Source organism: Adiantum capillus-veneris, chromosome 30 (assembly GCF_014529385.1).
Source record: "Adiantum capillus-veneris isolate H3 chromosome 30, ASM1452938v2, whole genome shotgun sequence".
Lineage (NCBI taxonomy): Eukaryota > Viridiplantae > Streptophyta > Polypodiopsida > Polypodiales > Pteridaceae > Adiantum > Adiantum capillus-veneris.
In genome coordinates, this window is record NC_140960.1 from 35190854 (window position 1) to 35217439 (window position 26586).

The following is a 26586-nucleotide window of genomic DNA, read 5'->3' on the forward strand; positions in this document are numbered from 1 at the left end:
CTTAAATATGAGCCCCAGGTGATCAAAAGATATGTGCACAGTCCATGTTTGATCACATTTGAACATGAAATTTGGTCAGTTGTATGCTTGCACTTTGTAGATGTCAAATTTTCACTTCTTTTTGGGTTTATATCTCAAAAAGTTAAAAAGACCCAAATTTTGATCAATTTTTAAGGTTTTTGTGTCTTTTGCCCAATCCCTTGATTTGAGTGAGCTTTCTGTGTCAATTTATCACCAAAAGTATAGATTCATGCCCCCTACTCTGCTTTCAGATCGAGAGAAAGGTAGGTTGTCTGGGGTCCCACAAAGCCTACATTCTGCCAAACATTTAAAATTCTCAAGGTAATACATAATCTCTCCCAAGCTACCAACTTAGCCTTGTGCATAGTAGCATGGTTGCCTCCAGTCCTATTTGAGGGGTCCTCCAACATACTGAAGTCCCCCCAACACACCATTGATTTGCATAAGGCAAAGACTCCACAATGTGGGGCCAAAAATCATCTTGTTCACTCGAATGGTTGGACGCATAGATATTTAGGAATCCCATGAGGTTACCGTGAACCTGCATAGTAACCCATTGGGCCCTACTTGGCACAATGATACCTCTGCCCAAAATGGCATGCTACCATGAGTCCACAATAGTCATACATATACATCCCTGGATGCCAAAAGCAGCTCACCAAAAGGTCTCATACCGCCCTCCAAAATCTGACCCCAACGTCGAATGTGGTTCTCACAAAGATGGTGCTTCTGAAGCATAAGTTATATCAATCAAACCACCCACAAGGCATCTCTAAACCTCCTGATACAAGCGACCCCTGTGATGCTGAAAGTGAGGTCCACCTAAACCCTGCACATTCCATGAGAATCCTCATGGGATCAGTGAGAAAAGACCGATGGTGCAATAACAGCCAACTAAATCAGTCAAACCAAAACGTCGAACTGTGGGAATACCTGCAACCTTGACAACATCTTAATCTACCGTGCACGGAGTCTCCAAGACTGTCTCGGTCTCAAAACCAATCGTGGAGAGAAGTGGGAGGTACTCTCTTCTCATGTCGGGGGAGAAAACCGAAATGGGCAGATTTTCTTCCTCGGCAAGAACATCTGAAGCTGGGTTGAAACCATGGTGCCACTGTCAGAAATGAGACCCGACCGCCAGCAAGCTCATTGAAATGACCTTAGCAACCATTATGGGAGTCCCAAACTCGATCTAGTAGTACCCTTGCCTGAGAAGCTGTATGTCTATGATCTTTCCTACCTCTGCTAGGAGAAGGGCCTGAAGGAGGTTTCCCAGCTCGCCTCTGTTAGGTCAACTGCTAAGGATCTTGCAGATAACAGAGGTGGCATGAAGGCGCTCCACCTGCTCGCTTGCTCTGCCGGTGACAGAGCAGGTCAAATGGTTGGCTTGTTAGAGTCCGATGAAGGGCCTTCATCTGAGTCCCTCTAGGGCGGAGCACGAGCTTCCATCCGTGTCTGCCACTGCAAATGAGGGCGAAAAAAGTGTTCCTTCTAGGGCGGACCTCACGGACGAATCTGAGGAGCCGCTGTTGACACCCAACGAGAAGAAGACGCAACAAGAGGACGAAAAAAAGGGGGGGGGGGGGGGGGGGTGATGGTAAGGGCGAATGCAGAAGCAATGAGCGATTCCATAAAAAAAGGTATTTTCTTAGAGGCGAGACACAATGTTTGGTCTCGTGTTGTGTTCACTTGCACATTACATCAATGGAGGCGACAAAAAATTATCGATTTTCTTTCTCCACTTCCTAACATAGTGGCCAAGACATGGTGCTTTGAACCCTTGTTAGCTATCTACTTTTCTTGCCAAGTCCCTAGACATCCCTATTTATAGTAGGATTCTTGTTGAAAGATCTAGGGCGGTACTAAGTTTACCCCATAGACAATGTAACCACTATGTTTTTGCAAATGCAAGCTGTGCTCTCATATCAATTCAATGTTAAAAACACTACTTTTCTTGTTAATCATATGCGACCCCTTACCATGCTCCAAGAGTCTCTAATCATGGGTGCTACCCTTTATCACAACGACAACTGCCAACAACCTTAATTACATTTGCAGTGCCCGCAACTAACAAGCCCAACGATAGAGGCAGCTATCTTATCCCTTGGTTGCGTTGGCAACATCCCTACCCATGATGTTGCTAGTGTTACTGATACTATTTAGAAATTCAAGGAGAGCCGACATTGTAACAAAGAAAGCTTGCACAACCCCCTTCAAAAATATACATATGCCATAGGCAATTTGATCAAGAGTACCAAGATGACAATGGCACATGAAGAGCATGAAGATATCATCTCGATTAGAGTGGAGGTAATGAAGCAAAAGCTACACAATATGACGTGGTTGCAAAAGCAAGGTTTAACACCAACTAAATTTTGTGATAAAGAAGGATATGACATAATGCCGCTAAAGGTGGTGACTATAAATGAACCTTCAAAAGGAAGTTTTTGTACAAGATTGGAAAGTAAAGATACAATCAACCTTCATTGCAACAATGTGCAAGAGGCCAGGAAATCCCCTCTTTTATGCAATTGTCTGCTATCCCATCCTTGTCTTGGGCATTATATTGGTTGCTCTTTTTGCTATCCTTGATATTGCAGCTTTAGAATGGTGCAATCATTTTCAATAGCATTGTGCAAATTGCATCAATATAGCCAATCATCAATATAGACGTTTGCCAATCAGCTACACTCGTTTTCACTCGTCTATAAATATGTATGTGTGTGTGTGTGTGTGTGTGTGTGTGTGTGTGTGTGTGTAGAGAGAGAGAGAGAGAGAGAGAGAGAGAGAGAGAGAGAGAGAGAGAGTCTCTGGGCAAGCCTTATTTCATCCATCAAGACCATGGGAAGAGGACTTTTAAGTTTTAAAATTGGCATAAAAGAGGGAGAAAGGAATATGGGAGCTGTAACTTGCAAAAGAGGGAAGGCTTCTTTGATTAGAATTCCAAGGTGCATACCATGCTTTTGAGGTTGCTCAAATTGCAATGATGTTATAAAAGTGGAAGCTCCTACAACTTGACCTCCACGCTTTGGCACTCTCCTCTGAACTGATTGTGGCAACAATTTCACAATCATTTTTCTCATTACAATGTGGTTGAATTGCACGATCAAATGTCAAAAAGTGCTACTAGTCGTCACGATCTTCAACCTTCAATCATTGATGGCAAGAAACTTTGGGCTTGATCATAGAAACTTTGACATCAAAACTGAATGTAAAAAAATAAAACACATCCTCCAAGCAATGCTTCAGTCATTGTCACGTATATAGACCTGGCCTTTCAAGCCTAGAGAGCTTGGCATCTTGTAGAGGACAAAAAGCTCTGGCTATGAGACAAAACCATTTACAAAAGTATCAGTGTCATCTTTAAGTCTCTGCTAAAGAGGCTCCTCTGTGCGAAAGACTAGAGAAACATGTTTACTTCATCTAAGTTCGGGGAACCGCCATCCTTATTGATGAGTATATAGAGCTAGCTTTGCAATGGAGCTTTAGTATATAGAGCTAGCCTTGCAAGGGAGCTTTAGTATATGCAAACATGAAAAGCTTGGAATCGCCAACACATGATAGCAGGATCATACTTGGGTTAATCGATACTTGGTTTTGGTGCCACAGTGCATCAACATATCTGCCAAAGACAAAAAAAAAACGCCTCAGAACTGGCTACAACAAAGATTTCTTTTTTTTAAAGATTTGAATGGATTGAAATAAACTGTGAAACACCAAGAGACGAGATTCTCATGGCCATCTTAATTCTACACTGACACGAAGTTCAACACCAAGAGATAACGTTCATTGACAAGGTTGAAAATTGCAACCCTTCGAGATTTACCCAGCACAAGCATGCCAAAGTCTTGTAGCTTCAAAAAGATTTAGAAATTTTCTCATGTAGGAAAATAGTCTCTTTCAATGTTTTTCATAAAATGCATAACATCACGAGCTTCTGCTCGAGAGGCACTGCATACCTAGCTAGGTACGATTGGGGGCAAGGGACCACTGGCCCCCCCACAGGGCCCTATTGTCTAGAAGAAACAACTTACTACGTCCCAAAAAATGACCAAACCTTTTTCATGATTCTTTTGAATCGGTATCCTTTCTCAACAAGTAAAGATATAGGATGGCTCCATTGAACAACAAAATTAGTTTTACAAGAACAAAAACGAGAAAATGTGAATAAATAAGGCCATATTCATAAAAAAAGAGAGATATTGGAAGAAATGTGAGATATATCGATAATATTTAGATTGATACGCACTGGTTGAAGGCGATTTATCATAGAAGATCGTTTATCGAGCGTCTTACATTGTGTAACTGTAAGAGTAAGAAAGGACTAGAGGGTAAAATCAAAATCGTATGCGGGAATTTTGGAAAAATACAAGGTCACTTTGGGAATTTCTAAATATGAGGGGTATTTTGAGAATTTCTGAAATTTGACGGGTATGTTGGGAATTTTTCACAAATTTCAGAAGCGTGTTGGTAATGTTTCCTATAAATTAAGAATGGATTTTTGAAGGGCCTCCAAAAGATGTATCCTTCCTTGCATGGGGTTGTTTTCCTTGAGAAATTGCTTGTTACTCACTCCTCTGTGTCCCGCCAAGCGCCTCTGAGCTACTAGACCATCGATGATCCTCCTACATTAGTCAAGTGTCCGCTCAAGCACAAGAAGTTTTGGAAAAATTCTCACAATAATTCCCACATTGCAACTTACCTCAACATCATGAGCTTCTGTGAGGGAGGCACCACATACCTAGCTAGTAGTAAATTCAATAAAAGTGGGTTAGTCTTTAGCTTACATTAGGATTCACGTTTTGTTGTCAAGGAAAGTGGGGCTAGCAGTATAGGCAAGGGGCTTTAAGCGCGTTTGTTATAGTTCAACCCTTGCGACATGTGGATGTGGATGTGCGGCCGCAATACCGTGAAAGTAGATGATGCGAAGCATTGACATTTTGTTTTTTTGTTCATGGAACGTGAAAGGAATTAAAAACCCGGAGGAAGAATGCCCTCTTCTAGGAGGAAATTAGAAAACATAAGAAAGTTAATTGCTGGGCCATCCAGGAGCATCTCATGGAAGCTTCCAGCAAAAGAAAGCAAGCAGTGGGGAAGAAGCTGGTATCCAAAGGAGAGGGAGTAGACGTGTACAATGGCGTCCTGACTATTGTGGACAAGGTCTCAGGGAGAGTCCTAGGAGTGAGGGTCAATTGAGCAGATAGGCCTTTCACCATTATAAATATATATGGCCCTTGCAATGCTAAGGAAAGAGCCAAGTTATGGATGCATCTCAGAGATACCCCTGTAGGAGACTTTAATATGGTGGATAAGAGAAAGGACAGCTCAAGTCTGTTGGCAGGATCGAAAAAAATGAAATGGCTGCCTGCTGTCCCTCAACCGCTCCCTAAAGTCCAACAAGAATCCGGCTGTTGCAGTGAGGTGTTGCAGCTGGTGGGGCTCTCTCTATGATGTCAGTATGTGTTGCCCCAAGCGAGCTGTGTACTGGAAAAAAGGAGTCCCTTGGTGATCAGCTGAAGAGAAAGGATCCTGCCAGAACCACTCTCCCGGGTCCCACTGCACTCGTACCAAAGAGCGGCTCTCCCAAACCCAAAGCCACTAGTGTCCTGACTCAAGATCTGCTGGGTCAGGATCGATGACACAAGTCCTCCCACATATGCCCACAACTCTAACCCTCTGAAAACAGCTCTCTCCAACCTGTGGTGCCTCTACTAAGACTCTATGAAGTGGACCCTCTCCTTGAATCTCGAAAAACATGTGGGGCATTGTCTCCGAGAAAGCCCTAGTGGCAAAGAGGACCTCCAATCACACGAAGGCCCCCATCCATCTGAGAGTTGCGGCCTCATTTGTAATATCCTGACACGTGCTCTGCACCCTCCTCATGCCATGTACCTGGATGCTTTGAACCTCCTCGGGAAGGTCTGAAAACTGTAGCCAGTCACCGAAAGTGCAGGTTGGACCCTCTGCCATGGGACCCCAAGAAAAATGAGGCGTGCTGCCGAGCAAGTGGCCTCTCTGTGTGCTAACCATTGGGTTCTAAACAAGAGGCTGTCTGAAGCGCTCCTCCATGCAGGTGGGCTGGTGCTGCTCCAGGGCACTCCTCAACTGCTCCCAGGACCTAAGAAGACTCGCAGAAAAGCGGTCCTCCCAACTCGTACTCAAGCGAACCCGAAGCATCTCTATAAAGATCCACTTGATGGACGGGCTCCACGAGCCGCCCATATTAGGAACTCTAGTGCGAATCCGATGTAGCATCAACTCCTTCCAAGGATACTCTCCTGGAGGAAGTCGTTTGACCACAAGCTTCCCAAGGAGTGCGTTGCTCTGCTGTGCTGGGTCGATGATCCCTAGCCCTCCCTAAGAACATGAGAATGTGATGACGTGCCTGGACACTTTGGCCCTTGCTGACTGGGTGTTGCTTCCTGACCGCAAAAAGTTCCTGGCTGGCTGATACAGAAACTCAAAAGGATCCAACAAGACATGATGTACCAAATAGTAGCCAAAAGCACCTAGTTGGCCATTACCACTCTACCAACCAAAGAGAGCCGTGCAGAACTCCAATGAAGCAGTTTCCTCCTAATGGATAGGAGGGGAGCAGTCTGCTGCTCTAAAGTCAAACCCAAGCCAACCTGGCAGCCCAAATATCGTACAAAAATCCCTCCTTGCCTGACAACAGCCAACTCCTAGCGAAGCTTTTCGTGGACGACTCCCTTCTCTTCCTGAAAGCTATCCCTCACATAATTAGGAGGGCTCTCGTGAATGTGCAAACCTTTGCCATAGCCTCGGGGTCTAAGAGGAAAGATTTTCCAACACTTGGGAGCCCCAGTGGGTCTTAGAGAAGGTAAGGTGCAAGATGGGAAGGTGGAAGCTTCCCTCTCCAAGAAGGGCAAAAGTGTTTAAACTTTATGCTCCCATACCTAGCCTTCATACGTCCACTCCTCAAGAGAGCCAAATGCAACTAGAAAGAATTCTTAAACTGTTGAAAAGATTCTTGTGGAAAAATAACTCGAAAGACTCAATGCCCTAGCAATGGGCCAAATGGGAGTTCGTCACTACACCAAAGGAGCAAGGTGGTATCAGGATCCTCAACCCTGCTATTGATGCAGAGGCCCAGTGTGCAGCATTTGCGGTCTCAATCACAAAGCAAGACAAGGCATGGGCCATTATGACAAAGAATATGATTGACAAGGCGAACCTCTTCTCTCAAGGTGACGAGTGGAAAGAGTTAGAGGTACACGACAAACTGTTAGCCGCTGGTGTGTAAGTGTACCAGATCAACGAAGGCACTAGAGTGGGGGGAGAGAGTTAGATTTTATCAAAACTCCATAACAAACCGGTCCCCTTGGGTCTTTAAAATTATTGAACCCATTTTGGAGAGAAATTGCCAGAAAGGTCAATAACAAAGTACTCCAATGACTGGCCCATTTTACGAACAACGCCAGTAACAATTGGAAAGAAACATACCAACTAGCTACCCACTAACAAAGGTATCCAATGACTGGCCCAGTTTTTGAACACCACCAGCAACAGTTGGAAAGAAATAGACCAACTCGCTACCCAATTTCATCTCAATGGTACTGAAAGACTATTGATTAACAGATCTGTAGAACGGCTAGACAATTGCTTCGTGCCTATTCCGAGTCTTGTTTTGAGTTTTGAGTGGAAAACCTGGTTGTGGCCCCAAAGCAGACATTTCTATAAACAGCCAACCAAGTATATCTACCACATCCTAATGATCAAGACTAATTGCTTCTCTCCTCAACAAGCAGTGGGATAAGCAATGGCCAGCATCAAGATGGGTGTTGATAGCAAATAACATCTGGATTCCACAGTGACCGCTTTTGATCAAGATTTCTTTGTGGAATGGGTCAAAATAGTCACCACAGGTATTGAATCAAATAGGTACTCGAGGTGCAAAAGGACAAATGAGGACCTCCCTCACTTATTCAAGGAGTGCCTGGCAATTAGAGGCCTCGCAAATAAGATATGCAAATGGATTCAAAAGACCTAAAGATAAGGTTTTTCACGAACTATGTACTGTTATGAGGGAAGGTGGCAAAAAGCCACCTTTTGGAAGTTTTAGTGTGGAGTTTGAATTCTAGGTTAAGTCTTTGAAGTTAAGTGCATGTTTCAAAGTTTCAATCAAGTAAGCTTCTTTAACATATTTTGCCTTAGTGTTTTCAAGCCTAATGGTTTTTTCAATCTATTTTTGTTTAGAAACAAATAAGGTGATTTTGTTGTTTCTTTATCAATTTACTTTCCCTTATTTTTGTGTTTTTGTGAGTGTTTAGCCACTCTTATAACTCGTGAGTTCATGATGCTAATTGTGAAAACCTATTTTTGAATACCGAGATAAAGTGAACCATCGCCTTATTTTCATTTCTTTTTTAATTGTTTAATTAATAATTTGAGCATATTAAATTTCTTCATTTGAAAGTGGTGAGTTTATAGTGGAAATCAATGTTCATAATTGTATGTTTCCAACGAGTCCACGATTTTCAAATTCTAGGTCATGTTACGTGTAAAATAGATGTTGCAATGTTCATAGAAACCTATAGATAGTTACAATGCATCTGCTAGGTTTTTGTTTTTACTTGTGAAGAAATTTATTGCACTTTGGGTCCCCAAAGAGTTGGTCTAACGGTAAGGCTTTGGCCTCTCAACCTATGGGTTGTGAGTTCAAATCCCCCGTTGGGTCACACTCTAGAGGGACACCTTGTGCTCACCTGGTGTTCACGTTGCTAGGGCTCTTGCCCTTGGACACTCGAGTGCATCCTCCTCCTAGGGTGGGTCACCCGAGGAGGAGGTTCCTAGCTGGTTGCTACGAGTTCTCTCAGCCGTTCCCAACATGTGGTGCATCAATTAGGTGGCCATGGTGATGCCTACGCGTGGCTCTTGCCCGATGGTACGCGGCCCTTGCCCGACCATGTAACATGGCTAATATTTGGAAGGGATAAGCACCTCCCCTGTGGGCCCTATGGTGTGTCGAAAAAAAAAAAATTATTGCACTTTGGAAATACTGCACATTTTTCCATAGCAATTCTCAACAAGCATATGTTTCTATTTGTTTAGAAAAAAAATGTTGCCTCCGTTTTAAAATGTTGTTGCAACAGGGCCATACAAATTGTTAGCATGTCCACCATTGAAGACAATGGGGGTTTAGGACCCAAAAATCCTAACCCTAGCCTAAAACCTCTATCTGAAGACTAAAGGGATTAGAATTAAGTAATCCTAGCCCTAACAACTTGCAAATCTTGGACGAGGGGCCTAAGAATCGATTGATACCTTGAAGATCTCCTGCTTTGCGAGTGACAAAAGTTCTAAAGCCCTCCGCATACATCTGAAGTGGTAAAGAAGGAAGGCATACACAAAAGAGAACCATGACGTTACATCTTGTTGTGGGAGTGAATCACACCACCCATAAAGTGCATGCAACACTACCTAGATCAATAATGTCAATCAAGGATACATATGACACAATAGACACACGGAGGCAATCTCTATAGCTTGTCAAGCTAAGACCATCCATACAAACTGAAGGAAACTCACCGAGGCCAACTTAACCAAAATCAAAAATCTCATTGCTCTCAAATACACCACCCAACCCACATACACACAAACTGAAGGAAACTCACCAAACCATACCAAAATTGAACGAACTTAAGAAACACCATCTGTTACAAATGACGTTTTTAACCATAATCCGCATCATTTCATAACTCTCAAAAAATAAGACTTTGGTGGGAAAATTGAGTTATGTCGTATTGTTGACCCATGGGTCAACACTCCCCCCCTCCGAATTCATGGCATCCCTGACATGACCTGATTGTCAATGTCAGTGCGGTCTTCATTTTTGTTTTTTGATTTTGTGTGCTCCGTTGTTTGAACATTTGTCAAACCACAACAAGAACTATGATCCATGAAAATCATAATCGATGCCGAACTTTAGGTCCTTCACATCCAAGCCCCGAGCTACAACATTTGTTGCTGTCATTATAGGGCTATTACCAGATTTAAATTCAGAAAGAATCCAATCTCGTTCACCTTGACTCTTATCACCATGGATAAATAAATTTGCAAATCCATCCATTCAAAGTTGTCTAGTAACTTGATCGCAATCTCTTTTTGTTTCCATAAATACGACCACTTTACTTCCATCCCTCACATGCTCCAATAAATCTGCCATTCTCAGAGACAACTTCTACAATCTATGGAATTGAATGATTGGCTTTCACATCTTGTGAACCAATGACACTTTTGTAAGGATTCTGCAGAAATTGTCTGGCTAAACCTTCGACTTCTTTAAGCCAAGTTGCACTCCAATACAAAGTTTGTATGTCAGGCCGAATCTGGGAGATGATTTTTTTGATTTGAGGTGCAAAACCCACATCCAGTATCGTCCGCCTCATCAAGGGCAAGATATGTAACTCTGCGAAGGTTGGTCTGTCAACCATTGAGCATATCAATCAAGCGGCCGGGTGTGACTATGGCTATCTTCGCACCTTTTTGAAGATCCCTTATCCCTTTGATGCAGCTCCGTAAACACATCTACTCTTTATCTTCAATGAAGCCCCAAACTTTGTTGCCTCTTGTTGTATTTGGACGGCTAGCTCTCTAGTGGGTGCTAAGATGAGAACAATCGAACCATCATCTGGTGACAGTACAGGCTGGGCATTGTCATGAACAATGGCTGGTAGTAGGTAGGCAAGTGTTTTCCCTGACCCGGTCATTACAAGTCCACCAATAAGGTCCCTTCCTTTCAAATCCATTAGCCAGCCCTGTACTTGGATTGCATTGGTTCTTTGAAACCAGTTCTAAGGATACCTCCAAGAACATAATCAGGAAAGGAAGCCTCCTCGAAGGAGCGAATGGGCTTAGGGGTGTTACTCTCCAGTACAATCTCTCATTTTCTTGGTGGGCAACCACATCTTTCACTGTCATGGATAGCACATTAGGATGTTCCACATAAAATTTCTTCTTAAATGGGGGAAGGCCTTGAAAGCTCTCTGAAGAGATATCAACAACATCGAAGTCCTTTGTTCCAGCAAGAAAAGTTGCTCTTCTGTCAGGCTTCCATTCTCCCCAACCTCCAATAGCAGAACCAGAGTCAAATTTTGTCAAACCAAAAAGGGCTACACTTTTTCTCTCACCTCATCCTCCATATGATGGCTCTGCCTTCGACGTTTTCTTTTTTTTGCAGCTCCCTGATCCCCAGCCAGAGCCCTCAAAATCTCTTTTGCGCTCTCAGAATGATGAAGGATTGCCCCATCTATCATCATAACCATTCATGTTTTGAGATCCTCTGATTATTTTTTTGCTTGCTCTTCTTCCTTGGGGACTTCTTTGTTTCCTGCATCAAGGTGATCAAAGTCGCATTTTCCACTGTTAGCTTTTGTGTGCTGTGTAAATCATCATACTGATTCTACTTGATACATGACTTAATTAAAGCCTGACAAACCCCAGTTAATTCCCCAAGTTAGTAACTTGCTTCAAAAAGGACTTATCCGACATCATTCGCGACAGATGACCATCTACGAGTTATGATCGTACATTTGTCCCAAAACTCATATTCATGATGTACAAGGTATGTAGATGGCTATCATGGCTCAGATTTGAAAAATTGCCTCTGTGGCTAGCGGTTAGACTTCTATCCTTTTTTCAAATTTTCTTTACCCTTAGCTTGTATTCTCTACTCATAGCCTACTGACAAAGTTTGGCTTGATTTGGACTTGTATTTGGCTTTCTAAGCCTAAAACGAGGAAATTATGAACCGAGGGAAAGAACTTTTAGAGAAAGGTCTCATCCAACCCTATACATCACCTTATTGTTCACCAGTGTTGTTGGTTTAAAAGCAAGATGCATCTTGGAGAATATGCATCGACTACAGAGCTCTCTACAAAAAGTTTCCAATACCCAAGATTGATGATATATTGGACACGCTACAGGGTTGTACATGCTTCCGTAGAATCGTCCTAAAAATTGGATATCATCTCCTTTGGATTGTACGAGTATTTGGTGATGCCTTTTGGTCTCACAAATGCTCCTGCAACATTCAATTGGATGATGGATAGGCTTTTTCGAGGGTAGGGCACCTTTTTCAACGACGACATCGTATTCTCTAAGAATGAGGGAGAGCATTGACACCATCTGTTACAGGTTTTTCAAGCACTACGGCAGCATGGGTTGGTCGTTAATGGGAAGAAGATGCATTTTTTGAGACACATCGTCTCTGCGAACTCCGGAGGGTGTCAAAGTGAACCTGGCCAAGGTTGAGACCATTCGAGATTGGCAAGATTTGAAGAATGTTCACAAAGTTCGAAGCCTTTTGGATTTGTTTTCTTACTAATGGGAGTTCATTTAAAAATTTACGGAGATTACTTCTCCTTTACGCAGAAAGGGGTTCCTTTCACACAGGGACCATCTAAGATTGCAGCCTTCAAGACTCTCAAAGAAAAGTTGACAGCTGGTCCAACCCTAGTTTTGCCAGACTTGCAAAAATCATTTGAAGTATACTGTGATGTTTGTGGTCGCAGTCTGGGAGCGGTGTTAATGCAGGAGGGCCATGTTATAGCTTACGAGAGGAGAAAGTTTTCACAACTGGGACGGGTTGCACAGATTTATAAGAAAGCAATTTTCCCTACTCTTACTCAATAGTGATACTTTTTACTCAAAGCCAATTTCAGAGTGTTCAACGATAATCAAAGTTTGAGATACTTCTTGTCTCAGAAACAGCTTTCAGACAAGCAAATACAATGGGCAAACATTTTGTCATAATTTCATTTTCAAATTGTCCATGTTCAGGGAAATAAAAATGTAGTGGCACACGCATTCTCTCACAAGCCATTGGTTCTGGCCATTTGGACGATTTGTCACCATAGCTTCGAAGATATGATAGACCAGTACACCACTGATCCAGATTTTGTAGAAATCTTTGACCGTGACTCAGAGTGGGCATGATGGCATTTGGACAGTCATCAACAGATTTAGCAAGCAAGCTCATTTTGTTCCGGTCAAGAAGACTGTTAAGCCCGATCACTTGGCTAAGTTGTTTGTCTCGCAAATTTTTGACTACATGGTATGCATGAGTCTATAGTTTCAAATAGAGATCCCTGTTTTACCATTTTGTTTTAGAGGGCAATCTGGGAGAATATTGGTACATGGTTACAATTCTCGTCCTCTTTCCACCCATAGAGAGATGGGCAAGCTCGGTGGTTTTGGACTTGTTAAAGTCGTAGATCTCTGATCAGAAGGCTCAGTGGGAGAAGTATTTGCCTTTGGTGGAGTTTGCCTATAACAACACAATACATGCGTCTACGTGGAAGGCGCCATTTGAGATTGTCGAGGGTGCTAAGAAGGTTCTACCTATTCTAAGCACCAAGAATTATATTTTTGAAGCAGATCAACAGTTCAAGTTCTAGACATTGCTTTTGCTAAGGTGCACGAATCTCTTGAGAAGTCTCAAGCACCGCATAAAAGGCAACGAACAAGCATCGACGTGACTTGCAGTTAAAGAAAGATGATTGAGCGTTTTTACAATTTGAGAATTCATGCCTCTGGAAATGAAAGAGTAAGGGGTAAATTTTTCCAAAATTGAGTATGCCATACTATGGCCCTTTCCAGATTCAAGAGAAGATAAATGATGTATCCTTTTGACTCAAGTTACCAAATACTTGGAAGATTCATAATGCAGTTCATGTGAGTCTATTGAGACCTTTCAAAAGTGAGGTGTCAATGGACACGGAGCCAGAGGAGCAACCTGAGGTGAAAGAGACAAAGGAGATTCTCATTCCAAAACAGATCTTGGCTTACAAGGAAAGGAAAGTTGATACGCCGGTATTTAGTCAAGTTTCAGAACTATCCGGCCTTAGACCCGAAATGGATAGAAGAAGACCTGGCAGTCCTCGGATTTTGGAGCTTTATCTTGAAGCTTTTGGTCTAGCACCGACTATTCCAAGAGTTACGGATGATCAGCTGGTTGAATCTGGTGCGGTGTGGACCGCCGCACAATAGGCGAGTTATTACGCTCCTTTGTCACAGATTACCCAAATGGATTAAAGTCATTGATTTCTTTTGTGATTTCGGGGATACTTATAGGATGACAATATTCTGTTGTATGACTTTATGAAAAGTAGTACTTCGAAATGGGAATTCTTGAAATGAATCTGTTATATGTGCTCTCTCATGTGTGTAGTGTTTGAGTGCATGTTTGAAAGAGGAAATAATTTTAGCATTTGAACCTGAGAGGTGATGTGAATATGATAGTAACAAGATTTAGTTAACATATCCACAAGAAATCAGCGCAGTCTGGATGTGATTGCTAAATACGTTGTTCAATTTTAAAAGTTCAATTCCTACCAACTTATGGGACCCTATACAATGGGGCCTAAGGGACACAAGGGATTAAAAATTTGCATGGAAGGCTGATGACGTTATGGGACCCTATACAATGGGGCCTAAGGGACAGAAGGAATTAAACTTGTGCGTGGAACGCTGGTGACATGGCAGTTGTACGGACATTTGCAAATTACGCTGATAACATGGTAGTTGTACGAACGCCCACGTTTTACGTTGCTAACGTGGCTAGCCGTACGGATTTTCGCAAATTGCGATGGTTGTCTCTAGCGCTAGCTTTTGGCCCCAGATGCTTGGATACTTGATGCTACTGATGTTGGGTATTGAGGTACTAATGGGTATTGCGGTGTTTGATACTGCGGGTACTTGGTATTGCGGGTACTGTTGGGTACTGAAGGTGCTATTGAGGTGCTAATGGATACTGCTGGAGGTACTTGTATTGCGACGACGATGACGGCCACGACGAGGCTGTGGGCTGATCTGCTATCGCCAGGGATGGTGATGGGCTGGAAACTGAAAACGCTGAAGATGAAGATGGCTGAAATCTGAAAATGCTGGTGGTAATGCGGCAAGGACTGCATCCGCAACAAGTCTATGCTGAAAACGTTGAGGGCTGAAATCTTATGGCAATCCTAGGGATAAAAACATTGATGGCTGCTAGAGAAAACGTTGGCTGATGATTGTCCAAGCACTGGTGTCACAAACTGCTGACGTGTCAAAGCCCTGAAGAATGGAGATAACTTGCAGATGCAAGCCGAGGGGCCTAAACCCTAAGAAGAACTAGTAACAGAAGAAGAAGTCCTACCAACTTATGGGGTCCCAAAGCCCTGAAGAATGGAGCTAACTTGCAGATGCTGACCGAGGGGCCTAAACCCTAAGAAGAACAAGTAACAGAAGAAGAAGTCGGCTGCTCGCTACTGCTGAACGCCCCCTCTGTTGCGCCATCACTGCCCCCCCCCCCCCGCTGCCCCCCGCCTCCGCCTGCCCTCGAGCTGCCCCCCGCGCCCGCCTGCAATCGCGCTACCCCCTGCCCTTGTTGCCCTCGCGCTGCCTCCAGCCCCCGCCTGCCCTTGCACGCGGCATCCCAGCACGCCCGCTCCGCTACTGCACGTTCCCACCCGCTGCCCCCCTTCCCCCCCCCCCCCCCCCCCCCCCCCCCCCCCCCCCCTCTTTCTGTTCTATGCGGAGGCGATGAGCAGATTTTTGGTGTCACAGCAAGTTGGTCTACAAGGCTTAGCACTCCCTGTTCGGGGAGATGAGCTACTGGACGCTAAGTTTGCCGATGACTCAGCCTTGTACTTAGATGGCCAGGAGGCCAATCTTCACAGATGTGAGCAGGCTTTGGAGACCTTCTGCTGTGCATCGGACGCACTGATCAACTGGAGAAAGACAGTGGCTTTCTCGGTTGGTAGTGCTCCTGTGCCAAATTGGATGCCAAGAGAGGGTTTCAGGTGGATTCCCCCAAGGACTGCAGTTCGGTACTTGGGTTGTCAGGTTGGTTTGGACTCGTCTCCCGAGCAGCAGATTGCTCCCCTTTTCCTGTCTATCAGGAGAAAGTTGTTAATTGGAGCTCAGCACGACTTTCTCTGGCTGGCAGAGTAGTAGTTGCCAACCAGGTGTTGTTGGCGACTATGTGGTACATCACTTCCTGCTGGATCTTCTCGAGTTCTTGTATCAGCCAGGTAGAGAGGCTGATCAGGAACTTCTTTTGGTCAGGACGTGACACTCAGATAGCCCGAGCCAAGGTGGCTTGGTAGGTCATCACGCTTCCTTGTTCTCAGGGAGGGCTTGGGATCATTGATCCGGCACAGCAGAGCAGAGCCCTTCTTGGGAAGTTCATAGTCAGAGGACTTCTTCCAGGTGAGGAGCCCTGGAAGGAGTTCTTGCTGCAGAGGCTTCGTGCCAGGGTGCCTCTGTCAGGAGGCCCTTGGCAACCTTCGACCAGATGGATCTTTACAGAGATGAGCAGAGTTGGTTTGAGCAGGAGACCAAAGGACCGCTTTGCTGTGATTTGCTTCGATCTTGGGAGCTCTTACGGCGTGGTCTATGAGCAGAGACAGCCCACGTGCACGGAGGAGCGCCTACGGCAGCCCCTCGTCTGGAACCCCATGGTTAGCACTCAGAGAGGCCACTTGGTTGGTAGTCGGCCTCATGTTTCCTAGGGTCCCATGGCAGCAGGTCCAACATGCTCTCTAGGTGACTGGCTAGAGTTCACAGGTTTGTCAGAGGAGGTGCAGGGGTTCCAGCTACTACAAGGCATGAGAGGGGTGCAGAGCATGTGTCAGAACATCTCAGAGTCAGTTCCAGCTGAGTGGTTCACGCCTCTCGAGCCAGTAGCACCTCGGTGGATGGGAGCCTTCACACGACTGGAGGTTCTCATCTCAGTCAGGGCCTGCTCAGAGACTGTCCCAACCCTATTCTTCGAGCTTCAGGATGGGGGACGACTACAGCGAGTTGCAATAGAGGCCCTGCAGGTAGCAGAGTGTTGCTTTCAGAGGATCCGAGTAGTGGGCATCTGTGGGAGGACTTGCGTCATAGACCCTGACCCCGTAGCTCGTGAGACTGGACACTGGAGGCTATGGGCTTGGGAGTGTTGTCCACTGGCACGAGTACAGTGGGATCTTGGTGAGTGGCTATGGAGGGACTCCTTCTCTTCTGCAGACAACCCAAGAGTCCCTTTCTTTCAGTACACTGTTCGGCTGGGACGTCATATACTAGCAGCACAGAGAGAAGCCCGCCCCGCTGCAGCACGTCATTGGCAGGAGAAGGGTCTCACAATCAAGTTCTTGGCAGCCCTTTGGGAGAGGTTGTGGGACTCCACACAGCCGAGGCGCGTCACCTTGTTTCAGTGGCTGGTCGCACACAGAGCTACAGCAGTAGGGAGTTGGCTAGTGCATAGTGGTCTCTCAGCCGCATGTGCAGCCTGTGACCATTTGGTGGAGAGTCAGCGTCACTGTCTTTGGGACTGTCCCTCGGCCCAGCAGGTGTGGCTACGAGTTCTTCGGTTGATGCCTACTCTCTCCACGGCTCGACAATACACTTGGGGGGCAGCGGCTTGGTCCACTCTCACGGGCGTGGCACTTCAGTTTGAGCTATCTTCCACCAGCAAGATGATAGTGATTCAAGGGGGGCGACCTACACTCCAACCTGCTACAGAGCTTACTCCACAGGAGTGGTGCAGTGAGAGAGAGGAGTGTTGGGAGGTCATCAGTGGCCTGACACTTTGGTTCATCTGGCGGGCCCGCTGTTTCCATATCTTTGAGGCTCGCCCCGTGCCACCAGCAAAGACTGTTCGTGACTTGTGACTAGAGCTGATCCATACTCTCAAAGGACAACTTGAGGGACTACATGGCAACTCCGACCACATGCGGGAGCGCCGCGAGGCTTTCCTTCGACTCTGGCGCCCTGGGCCTTTCTACACCATTGTCCACGGTATGCTCAGATGGCACTACCGTCCACCTGTGTGGCTCTTCCCTCCTCCCATCTCTTGATTTAGCCTCATTGTATATATGCTGTTTTTTCATTGGGAGAGTCTCTCCGTCATGTTTTTTGTAGCCCTCTCTTGCAAAGGTGGTTGTAGCCCTATGGGCAGCTTTCAGTAACTAATAGAAGGATCTTTTTCTCGGGAAAAAAAAAGTCTCTTAAATCCACAGTTTTATTTTTGTACAAGACTAGTGTTAAGGGGCATAAGCCATAAAGAACCAAAGAGTACACATGGGTTCTCCGGAGAATCTGGTAGAGAAAAACCTCTTGGTGGGAAGGCAAAGAAAAGCTGAAATCCGTTGTGAGAATTGATGAAAAGAATGAAGAATTGGGCAAATGTTCGGTTGAGAAGTTTGCTAGAGCGGAGTACAAACGTCAACTACAGGTGGACACATGTGTGAAAAGATTAATGAAGTATTCCCAAAACCCAAAAAAAATATGAAGTATCTGAAGACTTATCCGACGGATGAAATTCACTCGAGATGGCGAGAGGCCATTGATTCTCCTCTCAAGTCGGGGAGAAAGCTGAAAGGATAGACGAGTGCAGAAAAGCAGAAGTTGTACTCGCAGAAAGAGCTATGACAGAGCTCTTGAAAAGAAGATGAACCTAATAATGAAAGGCTAGAAGCACCCTCGGAAGAAGAAAAAATCGATAGATTTTTCCTATTATTTCGACCGCACTAAGAATTTAAGAAAATCCAAAAATGTTTAACGCGACCTTTTACCGCGGTTTGAAGAGAGAGAGTCCAAAATGGGGTGGTCAAAGAAGATAGAGGGAGGGACGGGAGGATATTTTTTTGCATTTCAAATATTACCGCAGGTATTACCGCAAAAATTATCGCAATTATTATCGCCTCTATTCCCACGCTTATTACCGACCCCCGCTTTGGTGCTTAAACATTCAAATTTGGGTATTTCCCTCTGCTTTGCTTGTGAACAAAAATTAAAGAAGATTTTTAAAAAATTTCAAAAAAATGAACAAAAATTGACATTAAAACATATACAGCGGCTATGTGGATAAACATAAAACTACAAAGAGGAAGCTCCATCCCGGAGTTATGCCTGCCCCTCCATGTAAAGAAAGCACCGTCAAAGATGAAAAGCCAAAGATGGACATCTTCTGTCGAGGCATGGACACTACTTTCTCGGGCTTTCGTATATGCCCACAAGAGTGACCCCGCGACATCCCTCATGTTTTGGATTGGCCCTCACAAACCGAGGCAGCCGCTTCATCCCGTTATAGCAAAACACAGACAAGAGTGTTTTACAAGTGGGAGAGAGAAAGAGGGAGAGAAAGAGAGAGAGATAGAAACAAGAGGGGGTCCATATATTCTTGCCTCTAACCTCCTCACATAAGAAATAAGGGGGGGGGGTCTTTCGTGTCACCCCTTTGTGGCGCATGTTGTATGGATCCGCCCCTCGGTGCATGCCGCATGATCCATAGTCTAGACACTTATTCAAATTCCTCATTCAGGATATTGTATCATATTCAAGCTTAATTAGTAGCAAAAGTGTTTAAGCTTGTATGCCTTGGTTTCCAAGTTAAATTGTACGCATAGACGTTAAATGTTTTGTTCCACAAAACGAAAGAATTGATCCAAAGAGCCTTGAACACGAAAGAAGATCGATGCACTAGTGATTGTTAATTTTTTACAGAGTGAATAAGGGTGTGTAGAGACTTTTTAATCTTCTAGCTCTCAACACCGACACCAAGAAAATTGGTTAGCACAAGGATCTTGACATGCCTTGTTGAAAGGCCGCACTCACCTTGAGGCACGTATCTACCCATTTCACGGCTCAAATTGGATGAGCAACTCAGGTTATCTTCTTATGAGAGAGATTCTGGAACCTCAATTTTTCGGGCCGACTTTCCTTGAGCATGAAGTTGCTTCAAGACGTTGCGACACGTTATACGCAAACAAAGAAGACAAGACATGCGAGGGAGCCTCGATATTAGTAGGCACTGTTGTATCATGTGAATCCAATCCAACAATGTGCACGTGGCCTACACTTTTTCTGCATCGTGGGAACAACATGAAAGAGATGTTGAAAGGATACTGACTCGTTTGGATGAGTGTCAGTTGTACACTGCAACTAAGAAGTCTGAATTTTTTCTTATTGAAGTCACTTATTTGGGTTATATCATTTTTGCAAAGGGCGTCAAGCTAGATCCCGCGAAGGTGGAGCACGTTCGTAATTGGGATTTACCCAAAACTGCATATGATGTGCGTTCTTTTCTTGGTTTATGTCGAGCATATAGTTCACACATAGAGAATTTTGCACGCATTGCTGCACCTATGACTAATGTTTTGAAAGGGGTAAAGACTCATAGTCAGCACGTAGACTTGCCCGATGCACCCATTGAGGCTTTCGTAGCTCTCAAGGTTGCGGTGACAGAAGCACCGCGTGTCTTATCCTTGCCTCTTGGGATGATCCCTTTGAGGTATGGACGGATGCGAGCAATGTCGCCATAGGCGCTGTGCTTCAACAGCATGGTCGTCCTGTAGCTTTCCTTAGCCGAAAGCTCTATAGTGCGAAAAAGAATTATTCAGTTTATGATAAAGAACTTTTGTCTGTCATTCACTCTCTTAAGCATTGGAAAATTTTTCTTTATGGTAGAGAGTTTACAATTCGCATAGATCATCAAGCCCTCAAGTGGCTACAGTCTATGCCTAGTGCACATTGGAGTGATCGCCAAGCACGATGGTCACAATTTTTTGAGCAATTTGGAGGGTTGATTGAGTATGTGCCTGGAAAAGCTAACCCCGTTGCAGATGCATTGAGTCGCAAAGGACAGATTTTGGCTCTTGAGTCAAGATCCACATTTTCTATTCAGGGTGAGTCTTTTGACAACATGAAGAATCAATATGCGGATTCCAAGTTTGGTAAGCATTGGTTGCAGGATCTTGCTTCCCAAGAGCCAAGCAACTATCTCATTCGTGATGGTTTGTTGTATTTCGTCAACGTTTATGTGTGTTGCTCTCTATAAGGCCAACCATATTGCATGATGTATATGATTCTCTTACGAGTGGGCATAGGGGAATGAACACCACTTTGGAAAAAATTGAAAGATTCTTTTCTTGGCCTAAAATGAGAAAAGATGTGTTTCGTTATGTCACACAGTGCACTATATGTCAAAAAGTAAAAGCTCCTCGGGGTAAGCAGCAAGGCTTCTTGCTTCTGCTGCCTATTCCCAATGGACCTTTTCAGGATATTTCTATGGATTTTGTGACTAACCTACCACCAAGTTTGCATTCAAGGAACACTCAATGTTTGACAATTGTTGATCGTTTCAACAAGTTTTGCATGTTGATTCCTTGTAAATCCACATTTACTGCACAAGATGTAGCAAGATTGTTCATTAACACTAGAATGGTAACCTAACAGGACATAAAAGTGTCCTTTCAGGGTTTTGGGAAAAAATTCCAAATCCATAGTAGATCCACTCATTTTGAAAAATCCTTTCATGAGCTTATAATTCAATAACTACTACATATGGAAAAAATGAGAAACTTGTAATTTTTCTCATTCCTTGGTCACTACAAGCCTCCAAAGTTGATGGACCAATGCATTTTGCCCAAAACAGCAATTTCTTACGATTGATTGCATATAAATAAGAGTGGAGATTTTTGTAGGACATGAGATAAAATGCCACGTTAACTTCAATGGGTTGGTGACCAAAACATATGGTTGCTTTTACCTCACTAATTTTTTTTTGGGCAAAAAAAAATAGGTACAAAAAAGTTGCATTTTTGCCATTCTACGGACCTATCATCAAAGTTTCTATAGTCACGCTGAATACAGATACTATATAAATGTTTTCTTAGTTCCCTTTGGGCCTGTGGATTCAAAAGGAGCCATGGAGCATGTCAAAAGGATAATGGATCTCTTACAATTGGAACCTTGGGGACAATGATAAAGTGCTAAATACAGCAAACATGAAAAAACTGGGTTTAGCATTATGACCTCTAGAAACCCATAGAAACTACTCAATATCTAGCCAAGTTTGTAGTCTATGATTAGATATGGTCACTACCTACAAAATACACACAATTTGCCTAAGAAACTAGCAATATTGAGAAAGTTATACTTGCTACTCTAAAATGTATCGTATTCTTCAGCAATCAAAAAACTCAACCATCATCATATACTATGCTATATAGCATATTAGGTCCCCCAAAACTCAAGGAAGATTAGCTTTATGTTATACATTACACTTACACAATCAAAATTGAATTTGGATATCAAGAAAGCCACCAAAAAAATCATAAAAGTGCTAATTTTTGCCAAAAAACAGGATTATGCAATTCTTGTAAATTGGTCATAACTTTTAATTTGAACACTTAGCTCTCCCTACAAGCATCAAAACATGTTGAGAACTATGAAGGCCTAACCTCTAGCCATCTAAACCTCACAAACGTGAACTTTAGAGTGGTATAGTTGCCAAAAATTGAAAAAAAGTCAAAAACAAGACCCGTTTTTGCACACAGTTTAGGTTCAAAAATGTTGTGCAAGAGTAAGGTTAATGGTGAGATCGATACTCAAAAAAAAATGCTAAGTTTTTTTCAGCTCATAAGGCAACTTTGTGGATATATAGCACCTAGAAATTCATTTTCATACTCTTCAAATAATTCAAGCAAAATGGTCACTTAACAGGACACAAAAGTGTCCAAGGACATAAAAGTGTCCTGTTACCATTCGAGTGTTAAGCATTGGTATCCCCTCTATGGTTTGCCAAAATCAATTGTTTCAGATAGGAATGTTAAGTTCACGTACAATTTTTGGCGCGCACTCTTTGAAAATTTTGACACTAAGTTTAATTTTTCATCGGCTTTTTATCCACAGTCAGATGGTCAAACAGAAATTTACAATCAATTGGCTTTTGATGTTTTAAAGTCAGATGTGCATGATCAATAGTCTCAGTGGGAGCTCTATCTCCCATTGGTTCAAGCTATTTTGAATGACTCTTTTTCTTCTGCTATTGGTCGAACTCCGTACGAGGCAGCTTTTGACCGTCCGTTCCAATCACTTTTGACTCGCTCGGTCAGTCAAATGCCTGATGCCAATGCTGAAAGTTAGTGATTGGATGAGATTTCTGAGAGTGTGAAGCTTAAGCTAAGCAAGGCTCAGGAATCTTATTCACTACATGCTAATAAGCATCGTCAAGATGTTTCGATCAAGGAAGGAGATTGGGTGCACTACAAGAGGCTATTCATATTAGCGACGCTCACACAACGACGCTCAAAAAAAAAAATTCCCAGCTGGGCTAAAAAAAATAACAGAGAGCGCCCAAAAACTCAGATCTCAGATCTGAGTTTTTCGGCGCCCTCAAGCAAGGAGCAGGTAACGCTCTCCCTCTCTCTCTCTCTCTCTCTCTCTCTCTTTCTTCTCCACACACACACACACACACGAGGAGAGGAAGGAGAGCCAGGTATGCTCCTTCCCTCTCCTCACTCTCATGTTCCCTTCCCCTCTTTCTCTCTCCCTCTCTCTCTCTCTCTCTCACACACACACACACACACTGTTTTTGAGAGAGAGAGAGAGAGAGAGAGAGAGAGAGAGAGAGAAAGAGTACAAACATAAACAAAAACGCGCACACATACATAAACAAAAAATGCACACACATTGAGAGAGGAAAAGAGAGAGAGAGCATGCATAAACAAAAAACGCACACATTGAGAGAGGAAAAGAAAGAGAGAACATGCATAAACAAAAAACGCACACATTGAGAGAGCAAAAGAGAGAGAAAACATGCATAAACAAAAAAACGCACACATTGAGAGAGAAAGAGAGAAACTAATTTAACGTCATAGGAAACTAATTAAAGTTAAAAGACCTAAAGATCTAGCCGACGAGGAGTTGAACTCAAGACCTATTATTCAAGAGGGAAATGGCATAACCAATCTATCATACTTGGCATGGGTGATAGAAAGGTTATACCATTTATCTCTTTTTATTGGCACACACATCCACACACGCGCACACACACAAGAAGAAGAGAGTTATAACGTCGTAGGAAACTCTCATAAAAGACATTAAAGATTAGGTTAGATGTAGATTTACGTTAAATTAGATTTAGGTTTATTTAAGTTAAATTAGATTAGATTTAGGTTTATTTTTAGTTAGATTTACGTTTATTTACGCTAGATTTAGATTTACGTTATATTAGATTAGATTTAGGTCTCCATAGACTGCGATGCCTGCATGAAGCGGGTAAAGAAAGCCCTCAATGGAATATAGGGTATTGCTGCCTTCACTCATGGTGGGCTCCGTCGATCCAAAAGTACTGGTGAAATGTCTTCAGAAGATAGGAAAGAAGGTGGATCTTCAGGGCGGCAAGAGTCACTACATCCCCGACAATGACCATCTAGACAACCTCTAGTCATTCAACAGCAACTTCAAAGTTAGTAACAAAAGCAAGAACGGTCCAAAGGGCCAATTGCTGTCGTCAGATGTGGATGGAGATGAGGCAGCGTCACCGCCGGAAGTTAACTCTCACATCTTTAGTGATGAGAATGCCAACTCTTGCCGCGTTATGTGAAAAATTATGTGTTAAATCAGTTTTAAGGTTCTTATAATCCCTGCTAGTTTAGTTCTTTGTTTTTAATATAACATAATTTACGTTAGATTTAGATTTATGTTATATTAGATTAGACTTAGGTTTATTTAGGTTTACCCCCCCACACACACACACACAAGAAGAAGAGAGTTTTAACGTCGTAGGAAACCAAGGATGTCTGCACAAGCATGGTTAGAGCAAAAGGAGATGTGCGATGACGGATTGCCTCCAGGGATGAAGAGACTATCTCTATGGTACGAGTTACCATACTGGCCCCGACTCATGATCAATCACTTGCTCGATCCAATGCACATATTCAAGAATGTGGGTAATCTACTATGGGACCATCTGACCGGCAAGAAAGATACTTTGGGAGCCAGAGTTGACCTTAGAAATGTGGATCGTATGGAGCAATATTGGCCGCAAACAGCGTCTGATGGATCAATAAAACTCCCTAAAGCACCATGGATTTTCACAGGAGCCCAAGAACGCAAAGTAAAAGAGACCATTCGATCTTTGCGGACCCCCACTGGCGTAATGCACTCGCTCCGAACGTGATTTACTAAAGAAGGAAAGCTTACCGGTTTGAAGTCACACGATTGGCATAAAATGTGTCAGGTACGTTCATAGTAGACTTTAATATCATTGCATAAAATGTGGACTTTAATATCATTGCTGCACATACTTTACAGTTTATTTTACCGGTTGCCATTGAGGGATGTTTGTCTCTCGACATCCGTAACACAATCTACAAACTTGCAAAGCTGGTGCAATGGATCTCACAAAAGGAGATCAACGTAGACTCCATACCATTCGCCAAACTAAATGCTGCGGAGCTTGTGTGCATGTTTGAGAAACATTTTTCTACTACCATGCTAACCATTCAGGTGCATCTTCTTGTTCACATAGTTGATGAGGTGGAAATAGCTGGCACAGTTCATTCCAGATGGATGTTCTTCTTAGAACGTTTCATGAAAACGCTTAAGGGATATGTGCGTCAAAAGGCACGTCCGGAGGGTAGCATGGCAGAAGGTTGGTTGGTATCAGAGTCCCTAGTGTACATTGGAGAGTGGCTAGACGGATTTGATAAAGCCCGGGACACGCTATGGCGAACCATAGATGATGAGCGCATATCTGGGATTGTCATGTGCAATCTCGGTGTTGAGAAGAAGATGACGGAAGATCTAGAGGCTAAAATCTACCGATTTTGCATGCTTCACAATCCAGTGATGCAAAAGTGGATTTCACAATATGAGGATGCAAAGCAAGAGCGACAAAGGGCACGAATCGAGTGGAGACGGGGAAGACGACCACCGATGCACTATCTGACGGGTTTGGAGAGCCTACCAACATTCATGAGCTTAAGATGGTTGCACAACCAATTGAAAAGCGCACAACAATGCGGTGACGAAGTGACTGAGGAAGAGTGGGAGTACTCTCGGGGTTGGGCGACCAAGGTAAGTTTGCAATGTACGACTAGCTAGTGACTTTATTTCTAAACGTTTGAACGGCCACTCATAATCTTTGTTCGTTGTAGTATAAATCAAACACAGCAGCATGGTGTAAAGGTCGACATTTTAGGGTGGAACGGATCGACAAAAAGCGTTTTACTCAAGATTGTGAAATCATGGCAAAATTTGAACAGTCTAGTCGACGACGTTCCTCTGATGCAGATCCTGTGGTGGCGGAACTCACTTACTTCGGCACGCTACAAGAGATTTTGAGGATCGATTACGGAGGATTTTTTGTCGACTTGTTCGACGTGCAATGGTTCAAGATAATCATGGAGGGTCGCAACGCTACTGTGCGTAGAGGAGAGTCTGGTTTTCTTGAGGTGGATTCTACTAAGAAATGGACTGACCTAAGAGACACTTTCATACTACCCGAGCATTGTGAACAAGTAAGTATGTAAATAGTTAACATCCCCCTTTTACAAGTTATGTGCTTGAAAGCTCTCATGTAAGTTATGTGGCTCTAGCAGGTAATATTTCATCCTACAAAGTCTACATCAAACTGGTGGTACGCCATAGAGGTAGCCCCTCGTAGTGCAAGGACGTATGAAGGCTACCATGTGCCAATCACAACGGCATCAATGGAGGAGATCAGAGAAGATGCTCAATCAGAAGCCGCTGCGGTGATGCCAGACGAGCATCAAGATGCTACTACTCTAT

General features: G+C 43.6%; 1 long non-coding RNA gene and 1 pseudogene across 1 annotated transcript in view; both read right to left on the reverse strand.

Moving 5' to 3' along the window:
* Positions 1-3227: 3227 nt before the first annotated feature.
* The window catches only part of LOC147417792 (uncharacterized), a 31917-nt gene continuing 8558 nt past the window's right edge, over positions 3228-26586 (reverse strand). Inside the window, exon 3 of the long non-coding RNA XR_015187265.1 lies at positions 3228-3643. This is a non-coding gene — a long non-coding RNA (uncharacterized LOC147417792). The remainder of the gene's footprint in view (positions 3644-26586) is intronic.
* On the reverse strand, positions 9627-12168 carry LOC147417793 (DEAD-box ATP-dependent RNA helicase 20 pseudogene; annotated as a pseudogene).